The sequence below is a fragment of the Nomascus leucogenys genome, chromosome 2, assembly GCF_006542625.1.
Source record: "Nomascus leucogenys isolate Asia chromosome 2, Asia_NLE_v1, whole genome shotgun sequence".
Lineage (NCBI taxonomy): Eukaryota > Metazoa > Chordata > Mammalia > Primates > Hylobatidae > Nomascus > Nomascus leucogenys.
In genome coordinates, this window is record NC_044382.1 from 48,668,376 (window position 1) to 48,681,569 (window position 13,194).

Below are 13,194 nucleotides of genomic sequence, written 5' to 3' on the forward strand. Positions count from 1 at the left end.
GGGATTATAGGCACGAGCCACCGTGCCTGGCCTATATAATTATTTTCTTCCCTTTTCTTCTTCTACTTTCCATTGTACTTTGAATCTCTGGATTTGTGTCTTTCAATATTTCTAGAAAATTCTCAGCTGTTATCTCTTCAAATACTGGCTCTTTACCGTTGTCTTTCTCTTCTCCATCTGGGACACTGACTGAATATATGTCAGACCCTCTCACCATGTGCTTTATATCTCTTACCCTTTCATCTGTATTTTCTATCTTTTTCTATGTTCTGCATTTTAGGTAAATTCTTCTGATCTGTTTTCTGATTCATTAATTATTTAACCATGCCCAGTCCGCTGTTAAATTGAGTCCTTAATTTTAGTTATTGTATTTTTGTCATTTGAATGTTACTTTCTTGTCCAGTGACTACATCCCAAAGCTCTTTTTAAAATTTCTTCAAGTATATTCAGCATAGTCATTTCATTCTCTGCATTCGATCATTTGAACATCTAAGTCATGAAGGCTCTATTTCTGTTGTCTCCTGTTTCTCACTCATGGAGTCTAATTTCCTTGTGTTTTATTTATCTTTGTGAGCTGATACTGAGAGGTGAAGCCGACTGGACTTCCTGGGTCGAGTGGGGACTTGGAGAACTTTTCTTCCTAGCTAAAGGATTGTAAATGCACCAATCAGTGCTCTGTGTCTAGCTGAAGAATTGTAAACGCACCAGTCAGCACTCTGTATCTAGCTAAAGGATTGTAAATGCACCAATCAGCACTGTAAAAATGCACCAATCAGCGCTCTGTGTCTAGCTAAAGGATTGTAAACGCAGCAATCAGCACTCTGTAAAATGGACCAATCAGCAGGACATGGGCAGGGCCAAATAAGAGAATAAAAGCTGGCCACCTGAGCCAGCAGTGGCAACCCGCTTGGGTCCCCTTCCAGGCTGTGGAAGCTTTGTTCTTTTGCTCTTCACAATAAATCTTGCTGCTGCTCACTCTTTGGGTCCACACTACCTTTATGAGCTGTAACACTCACCTCGAGGGTCTGTGGCTTCATTCCTGAAGTCAGCGAGACCACGAACCCACTGAGAGGAACAAACAACTCCGGACGCACCACCTTTAAGAGCTGTAACACTCACTGCAAAGGTCTGTGGCTTCATTCCTGAAGTCACCAAGACCACAAACCCACTGGAAGGAAGAAACTCCAGACACATCTGAACATCTGAAGGAACAAATTCCAGACACACCATCTTTAAGAACTGTAACACTCAACACGAGGGCCCATGGCTTCATTCTTGAAGTCAGCAAGACCAAGAACCCACCAGAAGGAATAAATTCCAGACACAATACTGTGTTTTTGAAAATTATTTGTAGAGATAATTTTAGGTATATAATGAATGTACCTTCTGCTAGTGAAGCTTTATATTTGCTGTGTCAGGTAACTGTGGCTACTATTAGTCCAGAAAACCAACTTTAAATCTTGAGATTCCATGGATTTCCTAGTGAATTTGAACTCAGACTGTCAATCTGGATGAGGCCTGTTCTATCTACAGATTACCCCTTGAGGCTACCTCAAGGTTGTAGCCTCTTTTGGTCCTAGTTTATTGTGTAAGGTGTCTCCTGTTAGAATCCTCTTTTGTAGGGGCCCTGGACTTTAAATTTCATACTCCTTTTTCCTTTAATGATGCTTTCTTAATATTATGAAATTTCTAGTCATGATCAAATTTCTAACTGTCTTAAATATCATAACTTTAAAAAATATATAGTTTGAATCAGGATCCAATTACATTTACACTGCCATTGTTCTTAAAAATATGGTTTTTAGGTCTATTTTAATGCATAAGCTTTTTCCTTCCAATGCTTTCCGTCTCCTTGCAATTTATTTGAAAAAGAAATCTCTTTAATATAGAGAGTTTCCCACAGTCTACTTTTGGTTTATTGCATCCCTGTGCTATAGTTTAATGTGTTCCTCTATTCGTTATATAACTTTGGTATTAGTTTTCTAGGGCTGCCAAAACAAATATCATAGACAGGAAGAATTAACAGAAGTTTATTTCTTCACAATTCTGGAAGCTGGAAGTCCACAATCAAGATGTTAGCCCTTCTGAAGGCCTCTCTTCTTGGCTTGTAGATGGCTGTCGTCTTGTGGTGTCTTCATGTGGTCTTACCCCTGGGCCTGTCCGTGTCCTTTTCTCTTCTTCTTATAAGTCATGTTGGATTAGGGCCCACTTCAGTAAGCTCATCTAAGTTTACCTCTTTAAATACCCTAGCTCCAAATACAGTCACATTCCTAGGACTTCAACATCTGAATTTGGGGTGGGGAGTGAGGGGAGACACAATTCAGCCTGTAACACCTTAGGAATTGGATCTAGAGACAGGATCTTGCTCTGTTGCCCAGGCTGGAGTACAGTAGCCCAATCACGGCTCACTGTAGCCTTGCCCCCGCTCCCCAGGCTCAAATGATCGTCCCATCTTAGCCGCCCAAGTAGCTTGGACTTCAGATGCATGTCACCATTCCTGGCTAACTAAAAAAAAAAAAAAAAATCGTTTGAGACAAGGTCTTGCTATGTGGTCCAGACTGGTCTGAATCTCCTGGGCTCAAGCATTCCTCTCACCTTGGCCTCCCAAAGTGCTGGGATTATAGGTATGAGCCACTATGCCTGGCTAATGTTATATTTTTCCATAGATAGTGACATGATGTTTGGTTGCTGCTTTTTTATAACATTGTGTGTAGAAGAGTAGAGAGTAAGGTAAATAGTATTTATGTCCAGATAGGGACATGCTTTTTGTTTGTTAGGAGACTGAGTCAATAAATCAAGAAGAGTAACCTCAGTATACCATAGACTTCAAATCTTCTAATTGTGGGCTGCTGTTGCCATGTGTTTTGGGTGGAGGCTTGGGTATCATACAGTGGGTTTTTCTCACTGTTAGGTTCACAGTAGGAGCAGGAAGGGGGTATTCTTGGTGATCCAGGTCTAGGGTCCATTTTAGGCAGGCCCTGGCAAAAGGGCTTGGCAGTGGGCTTTCTCCGTGTTCCTGTTCCTCCTCTCCATAGCAGCAAACGCTACTCTGAGTTGTTGGTGTTGGGCAAGAGTTTTCTGCTTCTCCCTTAGTGGTAGCAGATATCTGATGCGTATTGGTGTAGGATCCTGTACCCATGACCTTCTCCTGCTCCTGCTCCTGCCCCTGCCCCAGGGGTGTAGGGTTTTTTTCCTTCTACTCTCTTTCCTCGCCACAAAGTGTCTTCTGCCTGTGTCCATGGGGCAGTAGGGTTAGCTATCCCTTCCTCCAGTGCTTTTGCTTTGTAAGGGAGAAGGTCCTCTGAAAGAGGCTGTGCTTAATGCTTGTTTCCTAACATTAGCTGATCACCTCCAGTAGGCCTGGTAGAGGCCCATAGAAAAGAGTAGCAAGTGAATGCTAAACTCACTCATCTATGTCTGTCCTCACCCTCATCCTAGGTATTCCATACTGAACTAGCCTTCAGTTGGTCATTAACATTTTGTAACATTTGTACTTGATTTCTTATAGGTTTTCAGAGTGGCCCTTTCTCCTATGCTATGCTAAAGGTAAGATAGTTGTGGGTCTTCTGTCTTCCTGAAAGGGCTTGCTCCTTTTTGGAATTCAGTTTTCTTCATTGTTATCTAACCTCAGCTCTCTGATGGACTCAAGAAAAATGATAATTTTGTAGATTTTTCTAATTCTGATGCTGTTCTTTTATATCTTTTATCTTTTAAAAACTTTTTCATTGGCTCATTTTGAAATATTTGGCTATATAACTTACCTATTTTATGGGCATGTCTTTCATTAACTGCAAGAAGGTTATTCTGCTCTTTACCATTTTTTCTTACAATAAATTTTTATGGAATTCAACAACAGTCCTTTTCTGTTGGTCATTTTCGTGTGTAACTAGTTTTCTGAATTTCAGGAAGAACAGATAGGTTGGGATAACTTTTTTAGCTTCACAGCTCCAGTAGTCCTTCTAGCTTTATGTTGTTTTCATGAAGCATTCAAGAACGTGGCCTCATTCGCCGAGGATTCTTGGTCTCTTTCCCTCCCTTTGTTTTATCTTCAGTCCCTCATGCCCCTGTCTTGCTCAATTTGAATTCTCTTGCCTGTAGTTTCTTCTTACTGTGGGGTTTGGTCCTAAAAGGGAACTTCAATTTCATCCCTTTCAGATCTTACCAGAGATCCCTTGCCTTGCCCCGAGCCCCCTGTCCCCACGATTGGAGTATGAAAAACTCTTGTAGTTTTCCAGATCATGTAGCTCCACTAAATGGAGCTCAAGAAGTCTGCATCTGTCTTTTCTGTACTCAATTTCTTTCTATTGCATTTATACATGACATGGAAATTTTACTGGTATGAGATTTTGCAGATAGAAAAATCATAAAAATTTTTCATGTGGCTGAGCACAGTAACCTCAACACTTTGGGAGGCTGAGGCGGGAGGGTTGCCCGAGGCCAGGAGTTTGAGACAAGCCTGGGCAACATAGTGAGACCATGTCTCTCTTTAAAAAAAAAAAAAAAATCCACCTATCTTTTCTTTCCCCTAATCCACCAGCTAGTAAAGACTGAAGGCAGATTTCAGACTTCATAATTATCTAACTCTCTATTAGGGTTATATTCTGGTATTTTTTCTAGGTTTAGGGTAAGGCCTAGCTTTCAAATATTCTACAAACATTTCTGTTTTAATTAGAAAAACATAATCACTTAACTCCTTTCAAATAGTATTTAACACCACCCTTCAACTTGGGGACAGCTATAAAGGATTTTGTCTGATACTTCCAAATATCTAGCCTGTTTTTTATTGTAATCATTTTCTCCCTTAAAAATAAAATGTTTACCTAGCATAGTTTTTAATCTAAATAAAATGTTTACCTAGCATAGTTTTTAATCTGTCCAATTTAATTTTTCAATTGATTTCGATTCTCCATTACTCCTCTGCTTACTGAAAAATGTCTTTCCTACTTTACAGAGGGTTTGGGGACTAAAAATATTTTTAACCATTCCATCCTAATGTTATATAATTCCATGTATACCCATTCATTCACTTAAGACCTTTCCCCCCTTAGCATAAAGATGAGAGTGAATACCCTTTATTTCATTCATTCTTTAATTAATTTACTCAGTTACATGAACATTCAATGTAAACGCAGTTTATCAGGCTACCTAAGGATAAGACACATGCATGAATCACTGCCAAACAAGGTATTTCATGTGCCACTGTAAGGGATCAGAAAAGGGATTGGGAAGATACGATGAGAGTAAATGTCATGGAATAAATGATATTAGATAAGCCTGTAAAGGTAGAGGGGAAAGTACAGGGTGTGTTTGGAAGGTAGGCTGGTTTTGGTGTAACAGATTATCCACAGATAAGTATAGTCAGAAAGGTAGCCTGGAACAAATACTGAGTTATGAAAGCAGGTAATGAGTTAACACTTTAAGAATTTCACTCATCATGGACATATTGTATGCCCAATTTAAGTGGGAACTAAGTTTTGCAAAATAAATAAACACACAGAAGATATTATTTAGGTTTAGCCAAAATGACTAGCATCTGCTGGGCTCTAACTTTTCTCACTCCTTTGTATTACTCAGTGCAGTGAATTCATGTCAGAGTGAGAGCTATACTTTCAAATCAATGGATTTCTTTGAGCCACATTTGGTTAGCCTGTAAAATTATGTGTGTGAAGGAAGACATTGAAATGTGTTTTTTTAAAAAAGGCTAGAATAACTTTATGAATAGTGATAACTTTTGTAATTAAGGGGAAAGAGCTAATATATTGTTTTACAGTCAGTCATACAGCTGCTCCCTCATAATTCTGGGCTGGCTTACAACTTCAAAACCTAAGAGATGGTTTTCCCACTCTGTGTGGCATTATGGCAAAGCAAAAAAGGTGGCTAGAAGAATTCATATGTTTGCCTACCTTTCTTCCACCTCTGATCTTTGTAAGCAAAAGGATGAATTAGTTGCAACCTTAATCTTAAGAGGTCAATCAGCACCTTATGTCCAGAGAAGTCTGCTGGGGACGTCAGGTTCCTGTGTTCAAACCTTTTGGGAAATTTCATAAGTGTTGGCAGCACTTTGGAAAGGTATGCAGGACTCTTACCACATATATCTAAAAAATAAATTTGATTTCAGCTTCTAGCAGAGATGGAATAATAGAGACCAGATGTACCCTCCCAGCTGAAACAACAAAAAAATACAGAACAAAATATATGAAAGAATGGTTTTCAAGGTACTAGACATCACACAGTGAAGGACAGTGATCCCAGAAAGATGAGAAACAAACAAGGTGAGCCCTCTGATTATCCCACCTTATTGCCTTGAAAGAGTTTCCAGGCCACAGCACAGGGTGAGCAACCTGAGTGAAGCCCAGCAGACTCCCTGAGTTGAAGAGATAAAGCTGAGTCTCGGGAGACCAAAGCAGCTAGAATTGTTAGGACAAAGTGCCACAGGAAAGATGAAAACCTGGAGATCTTCACAGGGTCCCTCATAAGTATTCAGAAAAGTACCAATTACTTTTGGCCCTGGAAAGAACCGAAAGCATAAAAGGGAACAACACTCAATGCTCATACAAGATGAGGAACAGTTCATGGGACATTTGAGTAGAGCATCAGCACGATAATTCTGCAGTGGTGGCAAATAATTAGCTCTAGAGTAAATAGTGCTCTGGTCCTGCTCAAAACAAAAACAAGACCCAAAGGGATCACAGTATTTCCAAATAACTTAAGTGCATCCCAGAACAAAGCTTAAGGAAATTTATAGGAATACAAAAATATCCAGGACCCAACAAGGTAAAATTGACAATGTCTAGTAGCCAATCAAAGATTGGCAGGCATACAAACAGGCAGGAAGACAACTAACCTTAATGAGAACAATCAACTGAAACTGATTCAGAATTTACACAGATGTTAGAATTAGCAGAGGATGATGGCAAACAATTATTGTAACTGTTTTTCATATGCTCAAAATTTAAGGAGAGGCATGAAAGATATTTTGAAAGACCCAAATTAAACTTCTAAAGATAAAAACTTTAATATCTGAGATGAAAAAATACACTGGATGGGATTAATGGCAGATTAGAAGAAAATATTAGTGGACTTGAGGGCATAGCATTGGAAACTATCCAAAAGGAAACACACAGAGAGAAGAGTAAGCAAACAAACAAGAAACCAAACAAACAAATGAAAAACTTAGAGCATCAGTAAGTAATGGGTTAACTTCAAGTGGCCTAATACCTATATAATTGGCATCCCTTTGGGGGTGGGGTGGTGGCGGTGGCAGGGGAAGTGAAGGGAGAAGGGGCAGACAAAATGTGTTTGAAAAATAATGGCTGAAAAACTTCCAATTTTGATGAAAAGTAATTCCCCACAGATCCAAGAACTCAACAAACCATAAGCACAAGAAACATGAATGAAACTACACCAAAGCACATCATAATGAAATTGTGATGTGATAAAACTAGTGATAAAGAGAAAATTAAAAGCAACTAGAGAAAAAATACATAAAAAATAAGGATGATAGCAGATTTGTTACTGGAAACCATGCAAATGAGGCACCAGTGGAGCACTACCTTTAAAGTACTCAAAGAAAAAAAAATAAGCTGAATACAATCACACTTTGCTAACCATTCAGAGTGTGAAACTTACAACCATGTAACAAACAAAGACAGTGTATGACGATGTCCTATCTACAGGCAGTATGACAAAGCTACATTTATGGGTTGTTACCCTCAGAGAAAAAGAGAAATCACCTACCAGTCATTCTCTAGTAAAGAGGCCTTTACTAGCCCTCCGATATCAATATCGGCAACTTTTTAAGGCCATCATTGTTCTGATTAAAAATAGACAAAGTTCACAGATAGGGCAATAGCCTCCTAACACCTGTATCCTAAAGCCTGATGAGTTCTTACGTGCAGAGGCTATCATAGAAACACTCTAATTGAGTCTTTTCTCTCTGCTGATTTAGTTTTTACCCATTTTTTCCCATGCGTCTTTTAAATGTTTATTTGGCAGCTTACGCCAATAATAGTATTTTAAAAACCTCTTCCTGGGTCTAGGGGTGAAGAGATCCTCTTGCCGCATTCTTTTGCATGTGTTCCCCTTTCAGTTTTGTTTCACCTACAATTAATTCATGCGGATTCTCATTTCAGATGCTACACTTCTCAACTTGTACATCTGAACCACCTCAAATCAGGTAGTGGGCAGACTGTCACAGCATATTCTGTTTTCCCTATTCTGTAACCCCGTACGTCTAAGTGGCTCATCTTTCAAGGCATGGTGAAGCAGACATACATATTGTCTTGGAAACAAAAGCAAACTACAAGCCATCTTTTCCTCATGTCCAAATTAATTACTACATGGTGGGCATTGAAATACTATAACCCAAACTCCTATACCATACTCCTGTACAACTCGTGAGCAGAAACCTCCTAAAGGATCTCTGCACCCTCTGAGATATGTATAGACAGGAAAATGTCAGAAATAAACGTATGACAGAGGCTTGATGGCACTTAACTTTACAGCTGCAGTTCCCAAACCTCTGTGAAGGAAAGCCAGGGTTAGAAAGCAGCAGTTCCAAGGGGCCTACAGAACGGAGATGTGGAGAGGTCATAATGACTGATAGTAACAGCCGATTTTAGCACTTAGTATGTACCAGGTGGTGTCCTAAGCATTTTACGTGTATTAATTTATTTAAAATTCACAACCGTTAATTTTAGGCAGGTACCGTTACCCTCATTTCACAGTGGGAATAAATAGCTAAATCAAGGTCACCATGATGGAGCCACAATTTGAACCCTATCAGTCTGACTCTGGAGCCCCCACTCTCACTCTTCTGTAGAAGTCTCTCAAGAAATAGTGTGATGGGGGAAGAGCACTGGATGAAGGCTGAACACCTGGTTAGTGCCTTCTCCCCTCATTACCTCACTATCCTGAATACTGGGGATAAATGTCACCCACCTTGTCTACCTTACAGATCATTTGAGGAACAAACAAGATGTAATTTTACAAAATATTTTTACAAGTGTTATGCAAATATAAGGCATACACAGGAATTAAAAGAGCAGCAATGTGTGAGGGGGCGTAGGAGAGTAGTGTATTGAGTAGGAAGGCAAGGAAGAATGACGTTAGAAAAAAGCTGTGAAGATTGCAGAGGTAGAGAAAAGCCACTGCTGCCTTTCTCCATTGTTACTATTAGTTACTGCTCAGCACTCACTTCTCAGGCCAAGGGATCTTGGCCCAAAATTAAAAGTTTATCTGAGATTTTTCATTCCCATGTTAATAAGGGATTGAAAAGTTGAATTAAATAGCCTCTTTGTTCATCTCTTCTACATAGAATAAGAAGTGAGCATACATAAAGGATCAAAAGCAAATTTATTTATGTTGCTTGTAATTTAAAAACTCAAGAAGACAGATTCAGAGGAACCCAAGCTTACTGACTAGGACATCCTAAAAACAGATGCCTCTAGTTTAAGAAAAGAATGAAACAAGGAGGAGGGAAGGAAAATACCTACCTTCGTCATGAAGGAATTGAAAACTGCGTCTTCCTTAATGGTTCTGAGAGCACTAATTTCTTTGCAAGTTTTTCCAGAACCTTGGCTGTTTCATCCCCAGCAGTAACGTACAGAGGCTGAGTGAGCACATCTGTCCTGCTGTAATTAAGGCTGCAGAGCAGAGCAGCAGGTGCAAAATTCTCATCCTTCAACTTGACTCTTAAACTGCATGTGCTCTTGTAACTTAAAGTCTAAACTTGTTAAAAGTAAGGTTTGGAAGGTCATTAGTCTGTAATGGGTTGGGCGCTACAGACGTTTCTTTAACGCAGAATTAGAAACAGCTACCTAACACATATCTGCCATTTTCAGATGTTGCCATTTCATTTTCCAAAGGAGAGAAAGCCATTAATTCGTCCATATGAGGATGATACTAAAGCCAGATTGGAAGACTTCTTTTCCCTTAAGAAAAACAGATTTTCCAGTAACAGAAAGAGCTTCAGGTCTTTTAGCCAGCCCTTCCTTAATGTAATTTAGGTGCTCAGAGATTCTCTGATACAAAGGGCTCAACCATCAATAAAGTTTTGTCTTATTTTCTTGTTAGAAATTTATCTGTAGGAGAATTTGAATTGTAGTCACCTTCCTCCAAAGAGCTGAAGCAGCAAAACCTCTCTGCAAAACTATTCCATTTAAAATGTTTCAATGCAATCCTGCCAGATCCTAAAATAATTATAGTTTAGAAAGGCAGATGTGGCTTTGGGTCCGAACAAGTTTTATCCCACTGTACCTTTTCACAGGGTGGGAAGAGAGATCAGCAACGTTAACTGGGCGCCAAGAAAACATACCAAGATCGAAGCCATCCACTTCTGCAGGAACACTGAAAAGAAAGGTACAACGCTTGGGGAAAGATTGGATTTCATTAGGGACAGTGACAATATCTGTTTGGCATAGCGGTTCCAGCGCTGGCCAGGGAACCACCTTTCCTCCCTGAGCACTAGTAATGCCTGTGTCAGTTGTAGAATTCTTTTAAATTTTGAGTTAATAGGGTCACTACTTTTTGAGGGCCTGCTGCAGAAACTAAGAAAAATGGCTGGCTGAGCCAATAGAAGAGGATTTTGTAGCTCAAATTCTGGGGAAGAAAATACTCCTTTTGACGGAGGGCAGATGCTGTAGACCTTGCAAGGACATAGCCAGTCTGCAATGTCAACCAGGCCCACCCGCTAAAGTTTTAAAAGTAAAGTATTTATTAGCTGTGGCTATAAATTAGAGATGAATGGAAGGTCTTCAGGCCTGATCTTGGAGGCATTCCTTATTAATGAAGTTCAAGCATTTGCTGTGGTAGGGGAGGGTTTTTGGTAAGAGGACTGAACCATCTCTTGTATGCAGACATTACTGATACTGCTGTTGTGCAGACTGGGCCTCTCAAATTCTGCTCTAACAGAGGTTTAGAAAAGTCTTTTGCTAGGACAGGTAAATGTAGTCAGTTATCCACTTAGTTCAACTTACCGTTCATATCTTTCTGTCATAAACACTAGATCCAATTCCCATTTCAAAAAAGTTGAACCTACCTTTCTCATGGCTATCAATCAGTAAAACTTTTTTGCCTGCAATTGTGTCAAGTATCGAAAACTTTCATATAAATATTTGAATTAAAAATCTAGTTGCTATCAGGGCACTCTGGGGCCAAATATCGTCCAAGATATCAGGCTTACCCCTCCCAATGAAGTAACGCAGACAGCATCATGGCCCAAACTTCTGACATTCATGAGCCCCAGGAGATGGGAAATACAAGCATCTTTAGAAACACTAAAGGGCTTGCGTACATCCTTTTGTACCTTGGGATAAGTACTCCCTGCACACACAACCTCAAGCTATTCACATTTATACTTTGCCAGCCATCAGCCTCTCTCTCCTGCACACACACATGCATGTGCACAAATCTGGTAATAGAGACAGGAACTTTTGCTCATATTTTTTTTAATGTATCACAATGAGCAGGAAACATACTTGATGAAATATTTTCAAAGGAGTATATTCAATTACCATCTACAATCAACTTAACTATGACAACAAAGTTTTTGTGACAAATTTTTTTTTTCAGTTTGAAAGTTCCATGTGGTTCTGTTAGTCTCCATGTATTTTGGTACAGTTCGAGATCAGCATTGTTACAGTAACAAAAAAGCTAACAAGACTACATTATAGAAAAACACCAAGAACATCATTTTTGGTTTCACTTGCTCTATTTTTTTTTGTTGTTTTTTTGTTTTTTTTTTCTTTTTGTACATTGCAAAGGCTGTTCATATACCTCTTCACCTCAGGGTCACGTTCATTTATGCTTTCTTTCCTACCCAAACTTGCCCCCCTCCCCCCTGAAGAAAATAAACAAACAAACAAAAAACTAGTCAAAGCTTTGTTTCACAGTGGGCAGTATCTCAGCGCCAACAAACAACTCAATTTATGCTTCTATTTAAAATGTTTTAATTTATTATTTAAAAAAAATATATGTCCATGAACATCAAGTGCACTGGCTTGGGTCACTGCCTCGCTCTCCTGCAACTTCCTGCTATGCCTGATAAACTCAGGTTTAAACACATGCCGTCTGTTTTACTTTATTTTCAATTGTGTAAAACTTTGGCCACATTCATCTCTTTAAATAGCTTGTAATTAAAAAAAAAATTCCTAGATGTATTAAATTTTTCCTTGTGTAGATATGTGGTTTTTGGAAGGATGGAGGAAAGATAGATGGATGAAATAACTCCCATTCCGTGGGTCAGACTGGTGTCTAGCACCAACCCACACTATAGGGAGAAAACCAAAAAACGAAGTGTCAATGGAGGTGAAGAACTAATTAATTTAAAAAGCAAGTAGATAGAAATATATCCTACCCAGCTGCCTACAATGCAGCAGACAAGAATAAATTCCCCAGGTGAGATAAAGCTAAACAGTTGAGCATTGTAGTGAATTCATGCTTTGTAAATAGTACTGGTCATAGCCATGGTGGCTGTCAGCCCACAAACAAACATCTAACTAATTAATGTTTGACCTCTAATGTTCACCATCACTGACTGCTTTGCTACTTCTGGGTTAGTACTGAGAATTATTCTTACTTACTTTTTTCCATGAACATGTATGTGGGCGGTTTAGTTGTAGAGGAAAGCATTAAGGGTGCAACCCACTCCAGGTTGAAACAATCACATAACCCCTCTGAGAACACTAGGTGGGTGGAAGCGTGCTTAGCCAATCTATTCAACCAACCACCTTATTGTCGCCAAACACCCACAGCTCAAGGCATGGCGTAACAAAACACTGACAATCACTCTGCCTCACAGAGGGAGGATGGCATAGTAGCTCCAAAAAAAAAACAAAACAAAACAAAACAAAAAAAACCCAAACCATCAGGGAGGGGGCAGCAAAATTATAAAGAAAAGAACTTAAAGTTGAGGGGGGAGGGAAACGATAGAAATTGCACTATTACCAAGCAATATCATTTTTAAAAACAATGTTTTCAGAGAAGACCTAGCAGAATTTGACAGGTAAAGCTAGTGTTAAATTGTTAACTGATATCACATAGAGAACCAAAAACGAAAACAATTTTTTTCTATATGGTACAGACACAGAGTAACATACAACAGATAAATGGCAAAAAATATATATATATATATTTCATAGAGTTACAAACAAGATAAAATAATGGAAAACAAAAAACTGTACAACTTTAAAATTT